The following is an 8,144-nucleotide window of genomic DNA, read 5'->3' on the forward strand; positions in this document are numbered from 1 at the left end:
TCAACATATACATAAAAGAGGCTGATTTTAACAGTACATTTCATATACAGCAAAGACAGGAGCCCAAAAATTTGAAAATATAATAATGCAAATTAACCCTTTAATGCCTCAAATCCACCCTGAGCTCAGCTGCCTTGATTAAAGTATCATTCTGAAATTGAAAAATATCCTCTAATTAACTAAATAAACATAAACACAGCCATTAACGCAGCCATTACTGGGATGAAAGTGGAGCTACAGATGGCAGGATAGCCCGATTCTGGACTGAGTCATGAAAACAGTAGCCAGTCAAAGTGAGCAAATACTAGGGAAGTTGTGGCATAGTGGCTGAAAGAGAGTTAGGGACTTTGTGAAGAGACTAATGGTATATATTCAGTAGAATGATCACAAGCACAGACTGCTCATCGCTGGCTTTGATTGGCCTCCCGGTCTGTCGCTTGGGAGAAACCTCGGTCCCCTCTGTGACGGCTCTGTCTCAGACTTTGTGCCCCGTTCAAGCAATTACGCCCAGCTCCATGTTTTCATATGGGAAATAGATGAGGGAGGGGAGGGTTGGGAGGAGTGTCATGTGAAAAAGTCATTTTGGTGCTGCACTCTTCAGTTCCGGTCATGCTCCGTACCGACGCAAATTAAAACCTCCCCAGTAGCCTATGTAAATATGCTGCCTACTGCGCTGCGCTTTAATGAGCCATGATATGAAAGACATCTAAAACCAATGGAAAATAACTGGCCACTTAAAGGTGGGGTGCATCTGACAGGTGACAGGTAGAGCCGCGTTTAAGACAGTGTCGGGCGGTGGAGGGTGGGTGTCGGGGGTTTGCAGGATGATGGGGGCAGACCAGCTCTGGCATTCAGAAATAATCTGGAACTGTGAGCTGCAAGCCAGGGGAGAGTAACCAGCTTTTTAGCCTCAGGCATTTCAAAGAATTCTGGGTGGTGGAGAGGGAGAAAAGGGGGGAGTAGGGTGGAGATTGTGTGTTCATGGGTACCTGGTGTGTGCTCATTTTTTAAGGGGGTGGGATGTTGTTAGGTGAGAAGTGAAAGGAGACAGTTACTATGTCTCCTGCCTTGAGACACAGCTCATTGTCACCAACTTAAAAAATGTACATAATTTCCCTTGGTGCACACACACACACACGCATGCACGCACGCACACACGCACGCATGCACACACACACACACACACACACACACACACTCAGCCCTCAATCCTCTAATAACCTGTCTTTTAAAAAAAAACCTTACAAGGATTACCTATCTGCAAATCTGCTTTGTATGCAGAATGTGATGGTGGAATGGAAATGAGCAACTGTTCAAGATGGCGCCCACCAAAAAGGGAACCACATCTGCACAAACCGATTAATCCGAAACATTCAGAGGAATCTCAAGTCATTTACAATATCACAGAATCCATAATCAAGATTCACTGCCAGAGCCGGAGTCTGCGCCACAGAGTCAATGCCCAGTTCAATGAGGGCTGATGGAATGTATAATTTCATGACAGATGCACGCATTCACAGGGGAACACAGGGTTTTTAAACATTCACAGGCAAAAAAGTACAACAACTTATCCTAGAAAGGAAATACACACCCAATTATTTAACAGGCGAATGGGAAGCAATAGCAATGAAATATGTAAAATGTTGTGTTCACTGATAGCAGAGTATTCATAAAATGCAAATACTTTTAATAGCAACACATCTATGTAGCTGTTTAGAAACACAGCATCTTATGGATATAATATGCATCTCTAATTGGTCAAATCCCTGTGTATGCATAACATTAATTAGGATGATCATGTTTATTGGTTAAGATTATGGGCTTATTTGTTCTAACAGGTGACTCACTGAGGAGACGTCGTCAGAACAAGCCACCGTAGTCTTGGACACATAGCGTGAGGAGACCAATTTAATGTGTGGCAACTTGAGCGCAATGGCATTTCAAATGTGAAAATGGACAAGCCAGATATGTAGATTTAAAAAAAAGAAATCTGTGGCATGGTTTGTTGGTTTGAACCTTGCCAAGCCATGCTAATCCAGTCTTTAAAGCCACGCAGCGAGCTATAAAGGTAGGAGCCGGCTGATAGGCTGGTGAGATCCATTGTTGTTGGGCCATCTGACAGTCTAACTCGTGAGGAAGGGGGAAACAGAGGAACAAGCCAGTGGGGTGCCTTATGAATTTAGACTAAGTTGAGATTCTACATTTGGCCAAAAACACACTCTCTCCTGTGAACTGTCAAAAAAATGCAAACCAAACTCAACAAGAGGCGCACTGGTGCAAAAGCATTTTGCCAGTGTTTCTTTGTCATCTGGCGTGTGGATTCATACGGGGACCACTTTGACAACATGTGCCAAGTTTGCTTATTTGAGGTTAATGAAAATAACAATGTGCAGAGAAACAAGTATGGATATAATGTGAGTAATTACATATTTACCCAACAGCTTTAAAGCTGCAGTAATCACTTTTTTATTTTTATTTTTTTTTAAATATCCACAACAAAACACATGATTGTGGGTAAAAGGGGTCGCCCATAGTGATGAATACCACAAAAAATAAACACAAAATTCTGCAGTTTAACAAAGTTCCACAGAGTTCTTTAACCTCTTTTAATTGTGCAGCCTGCAACTTCAGTTTTTTAAGTGGCATCACTGTCATCAAGCCTGTGGCACTGAAACACTGATAAACTCATTGTTTACTGCTTGTCCAGTGACAAAGTTAGCGACTCGTCGGGAGGCAAATATTTCTCTCAGATTGCTGTCAGCGAAAGAAGCAACTCTGACAAAAAACCTTGATAGCTGCAGACCCTATACCAACTTGCACATGTTGGAACATAATGGAGCAGCAAAAGAACAAATATACCAAAACAGACCAGAAAATGGAATCCAAACAGTCCTATATGGTGTGTTCTCTCTACTATCTGTGCTTCCACAGTGCGCTAACAGGCAATTATTTATTAACAGGTGAGCCAGAACAATTTTGCAAAGCTTATTCAACTTGTTCTGGAGGTCTTTTTGTTCCAAGTGGTGAAAAAATAGCTCAATAAGGAAAATTCTAATTCATTAGACATCAGTCTTTCCTTGCTCTCTCAGAATCGTATCATTTGCGACATAAGTTCACAGTAGCTGCTACCTGAAGATGCTGAGACATCTATCTGACTAGTCTGAGTCTTCACTGCCCTGCATCTTGCCCCTAATTGCAGAATGGCTTTACAAGGAGCCATCTCTCGCCCTGGCAACTTTGTGTGACCTTGTGGGACTGAATAAGACTGTAAAATTGATTCAGCTCCTGTAATAAAAGAGCACACACATTATCAGAATTCTAATTATAATTAATACAGGCAGCAGCGGCAGACCCATTATTTACGATGGGGGCCCATGGTAAGCAAACACAATAATAATCTGCTCCATATTTTTATTGATATGTTGATGAATGGCTCTCTTTCACACAAAACACCAATGGAATGTCTCAGTGGCCGATCATACAAGTCCTGATTATTTCACTGCCAGTTTCCTTCACCCTCGCCCCCCTCCTCCTCCTCCCGCCTCGCCTTTCCTTCAACCTCCCCTCTTCTCAGGCTTTCATTAGCCCTTTGTTTGTATCACCTTAAGTCCCTGACTCCAAACCTCATTACAGAGAGCTGGGTCAGGTGATAGAGTCAACTAACCTCCAAGAGGTGAATTACTGTCAGAAATAAACAGTCCAACAGCAGCATCACACAAATGTCTGCCTGTCCTGCAAACAGATGCCCGGCACATTGTCTGTGAGGAGGAAACTGAAGCAGCCACGGACATTTGAAAAGATGTTAAATTCTGTGTCAATAGTTGTTTGATTGTGAACTCAACATGAGCGCTGACACCACAGTCAGTTTTAGTCTGATTTAATCCGCACAATGCAGTAGTCTCACAAAAGGTCCCTGTATGACTTTTAGACCTACTTTCTATCCAAGGTAGTGCTGTAGGACTTCCTGAATCAAGCAGGAGAATAATACTAAATATAATAAGAATAACATTTAATCTTTTCATTTGATTGCTTTTTGGCTTTATCTTGGATTCCAAAAAGCATCTGTGTAAAAATAATGTTCCAGCGGTTAAAAAAAGCTTTTATGTGCAGTTAAAATCCCTTCTTTTCTCAATGGATTATATACTAGTTACAGAATGCAGACTGCTGGCATAGAATAAGAGAATACTTCTATATTAAACAATGTCTGAATATTCTCTATCCACTGAATATCTGGTTTAGGGAGCACAAAAGACCCCGCTGCCTCACAGTCAAAGTGTGTAAAATAAAAAGACAGCAACCTTCATATCTAGGTTATCCTTTATAATTAGGTGTCTATGTAGCTTATGCCATTTCCCCTGTTTGATAATTGTAGTCCATCCCTCCTAATTTTGCAGAGAGTCAAAAAAAATGCTTATTTGTGCCTATCTTCCTTATTAATTCTCCTCACAAATCCTTGATTATTTTCCAATCCTTTCCTCTGATATCTCTGGCGCTGTTTGTCTGTTTCACTCACTCCTCCACTGAGCAGTCTGCCTTCCTTCTCAATCGCCTGTTTTGTTTCCCGTTTTAATGAACAGTTGGATTCTTTTATTTCTCTACAAGTGCTGGATTTGCCTTATCACCCCCCGTCCCTTTGAGGGTTGCCAATTGGTTTTATCCATGGATGTATCATTTCTTAGGCTTCCTCTTTTTTTCTCCACAAAGAGAAAGAACCACTCCGTCAACAAGCCTCTCCGGAGCCAGAGATTAAAAACCTCAACATCACCTACCTTCCAGCGCTACTCCCAACTGGTTTGTGTAAAACTCAATTAAACTTGTCCCCACTGAATTTCACATTACAGTACATTAAAAGGAAATTCTTCAAGCGTGATGACAAAGCTCAAACCTAGCTTCAGAGCCGCTATTTAGGAGCTTTCCTAAACGTTGTAGTCTTCGGGGTTTTAGCCTCATGTCGGTGCAAAAGGCGCCAAAACACAAAGACAAAGAAAAGGTTTCTTTTGACTCGGGAGAAAACAAACTTTATGATTTATTTATTTACAGACACGCTGAAAGTCACAGAATCTGTTTGATACGCTGCATACAAACAAGGTCTCAGTCTATCAATTAGCTCCTGACAAAAGGTAAAATGCAGCCTTTTGATGATTAAAGGTAAATACTTTGACAAGCAACCAGGACATAATGATAGTTGTCAACCGTGTGACATTAGCCATCTCTGTAAAATGCAGATGTTAATCTTTTGTGGGGGGATTTGTAGATTTTTGATCTCAATTTCAGAGCCCCTGTGAGTCGATAACAAATTATTCCACCGCCTTCATACAATCTGTCTGGGTGAAAAGGGAGCGTTCAGTCGAGCATTGCATCGACGCAAAGAAACATCGCAGGTCGATATGTGTGTTAACTTCATTCACATGTGACAATGTGCTTTCAACTACATGATAGCAAACCTGAGATTCAAGCAGCAGGAGGAGGAGATACTTAAGATGTTGTCCTCCCTATGAAGAGCATCTATTCTTTTGTAGTTGGTGTTCTCTACTGAGAGAACAAGCAAATGTGGAGGGTTTTCCTACAAAGCAGAATAGGAAGGAGAAAAGGGAGGCTTGGCTTGGCTTTGCTTCAGCCAGGTTGGCTTTACAAGAGGAGAATGTGGAGATACGCTCCTCTTCCCCTCCCCTTCACTCTGTCTCTTGTTCTCCCCCTCACCCCTGAATAGCCATCCCTCCCCTCAGCCCAAGAATTTAAGGGCAGCTTTGAACCCGCCTCACTGTTCTTCGACATTGTAACATGTGCGCACGCTCGTCTCCCCGTCAGCCACCCAAAGGTGTTTTCGTGCTGAGATTAGTGGATGAGGTGCAGTCTGTGTTTTGGGCCAAACATGCCCATCCTTTGACATGAGGGTGGACTCCGACTCCGACTGGGCTACCGACCAAGATCACTCCCTCTTGTCTCCTTTGCTTCCTCCTCAATCCTCTCCAACACATGACATGTGTCACTGCCACAGATCTGCACTGGACGATACGAGCAGTTCAAGGTCAGGGCAAATCCCCAAAGCAGAGAAAAGAGAGGCAGAAATCTCTGAGACTCCTTTCTTTCTTTCTTTTTTTTATTACAGTGATGGACTATTTAAAAAGTTCATTTTTCTTAAATGCTGAGCATATTTCATGGTGCTATAATGTGAGCTCCATAATGTGAAATCTCCATTAGCCAAAGATGGGCGCTGCAGTAATGCAATGGATATGTCAATTTTCTTGTTCTGGAAAAAAGAAGTTTTGTAGGGATTTAAAACCCATGTAATATTCATATTTTCTATTTCAGAGCACAATAGCCAGTGAGGAACTAAAGTGATTATACATAGCCAGAGTCAAACTCCAGGGCTGTTATCTATTATAGTTTCATAAATCAACAGCGAGAGAGCAGGGAGCACAAATATTCTGTAACCATTTTGCAACCGTTTCCTCGACCAAATGTGTTTGATGAGATGAAAAATGGGATAAGAAATATTTAAACAAAGGACTCCTTTACATGGAATTACATGGAAAGATGAGTCGCGAAGCCCGTGGATCTTGTATTTTCATGCATCAGTTTCATGCATCTGCTGCAGGTCCTGAGCAACAAAACTTCAATTAACTCCAAGTTTCACCACTAACAAAATATTATTCAGTCCAAATGCATTTCTGAGGCCAGGTTAACTCAGACAGGAAGGGAAAAGGGGCCACCGTGTAATTATTTGGCACTTACAATGTCCTACACTTCAGATTTGTGAGGATGGCGAGCAGAAAATCTGTTTACTATGGAGCCGAGTTCCTCACTCTCTTCGGTGCGGATGAATCCTTTGAATAATTCATAGTGAGAGCCATAGGCATATGCAATGGAAAAGTGTTGGAGAATATCACACCAAAGATGGCATCCTCCATTATGTGCGCTGTGCCCGGCGTGCCCACAGACCTCACATAATGTAATTGGATAAAAGTCAGATGCTGCATATTGAGGAGCTACATAAGGCAGCGATATTCTTCTGAGGCTCTGAAATGTGCTAATTGACGCAAAAAGCAGCTACAGGAAGAGGACTGCACGCCTTATTGTCTTCATATATTTATCTCCAACACCTCATTACTTTTTCATGCAGTTACAAGAAATAAGTGGAATAAATTTACTTACTACAGCTTGTGTTCAAAAAGCATGACCTCTCCCAAATAGAACAGGGGGTGCGTAGGGGGGGACAACAAGTCTTAATTTAGAATGTCATTATTCTGATTTGGTCCAGCAAAGATGTTTTTGTTGTCATTTTACTTCTGTTGACAACTTGTCTCATCAGGATGTTAGTGACTGAAACGTTGTGACATGTGTTTTACATATCAAAACAACGGAGCCTTTCATTTAAAGAGGCTTCATCTTCACTGACAACATTTTTATTGACAGGTAAAGCCCCAGAGATTAGACGTGGTGGTCTAATTAGTCTCTTCCTTTCCTCCACTGTCGTCTCTGCGCACCTAAAAAACCCAGCGAGAGGAAGGGGATCAGACGAAGCTGCCAGCCAGCGGTCCAAGTACTGCTTGGACCGCTAAAGGTACTAATACTACGCTGTAAAGGTACACATTACTACCACTACTGCAAGAAAATGTACTTATAGAATCAAAAAATATTCATCACCTAATGCAGAGAAATAACACCACAGGCTATAAATAAAATGTCTAAGGATATACTGATTATTCACATTTCTAGGCAGTATTAGCCAGTCATTTTTACAGATAATTTTTAACTGTTTTATAAAGGGCTGCAACCACTGAACTTAAATCTGCTGGTTATTTTAATGATCAATATGTAGCTTGCATTGTAAGGCAAGAAAATAGTGAAAACGCACACCACAATTACCCAGAATTCAAAACCTGCGTTGCCACCAAAAGTTCTAGAGACTTTAATCTTGAAAGAACAAATGTCCAGGAACTTTCCAAGTGCTATAAGTTACTCCTGCTCTTTGTCATTCACATTTCCTGATGTCTGCTACCGTATCAAAACCGAATGCTGTCCTCTGGAATAATGAACAACAAGGCCTGGAGTGTGTTGCCAGAGCATTGGGTGTAAAAGCTCTCAGGATACTTCATCACGATACTTGTTGGCACCAAACTGCCACCAAAACAGGATATTTA

The sequence above is a fragment of the Acanthochromis polyacanthus genome, chromosome 12, assembly GCF_021347895.1.
Source record: "Acanthochromis polyacanthus isolate Apoly-LR-REF ecotype Palm Island chromosome 12, KAUST_Apoly_ChrSc, whole genome shotgun sequence".
Taxonomy (NCBI): Eukaryota; Metazoa; Chordata; class Actinopteri; family Pomacentridae; genus Acanthochromis; species Acanthochromis polyacanthus.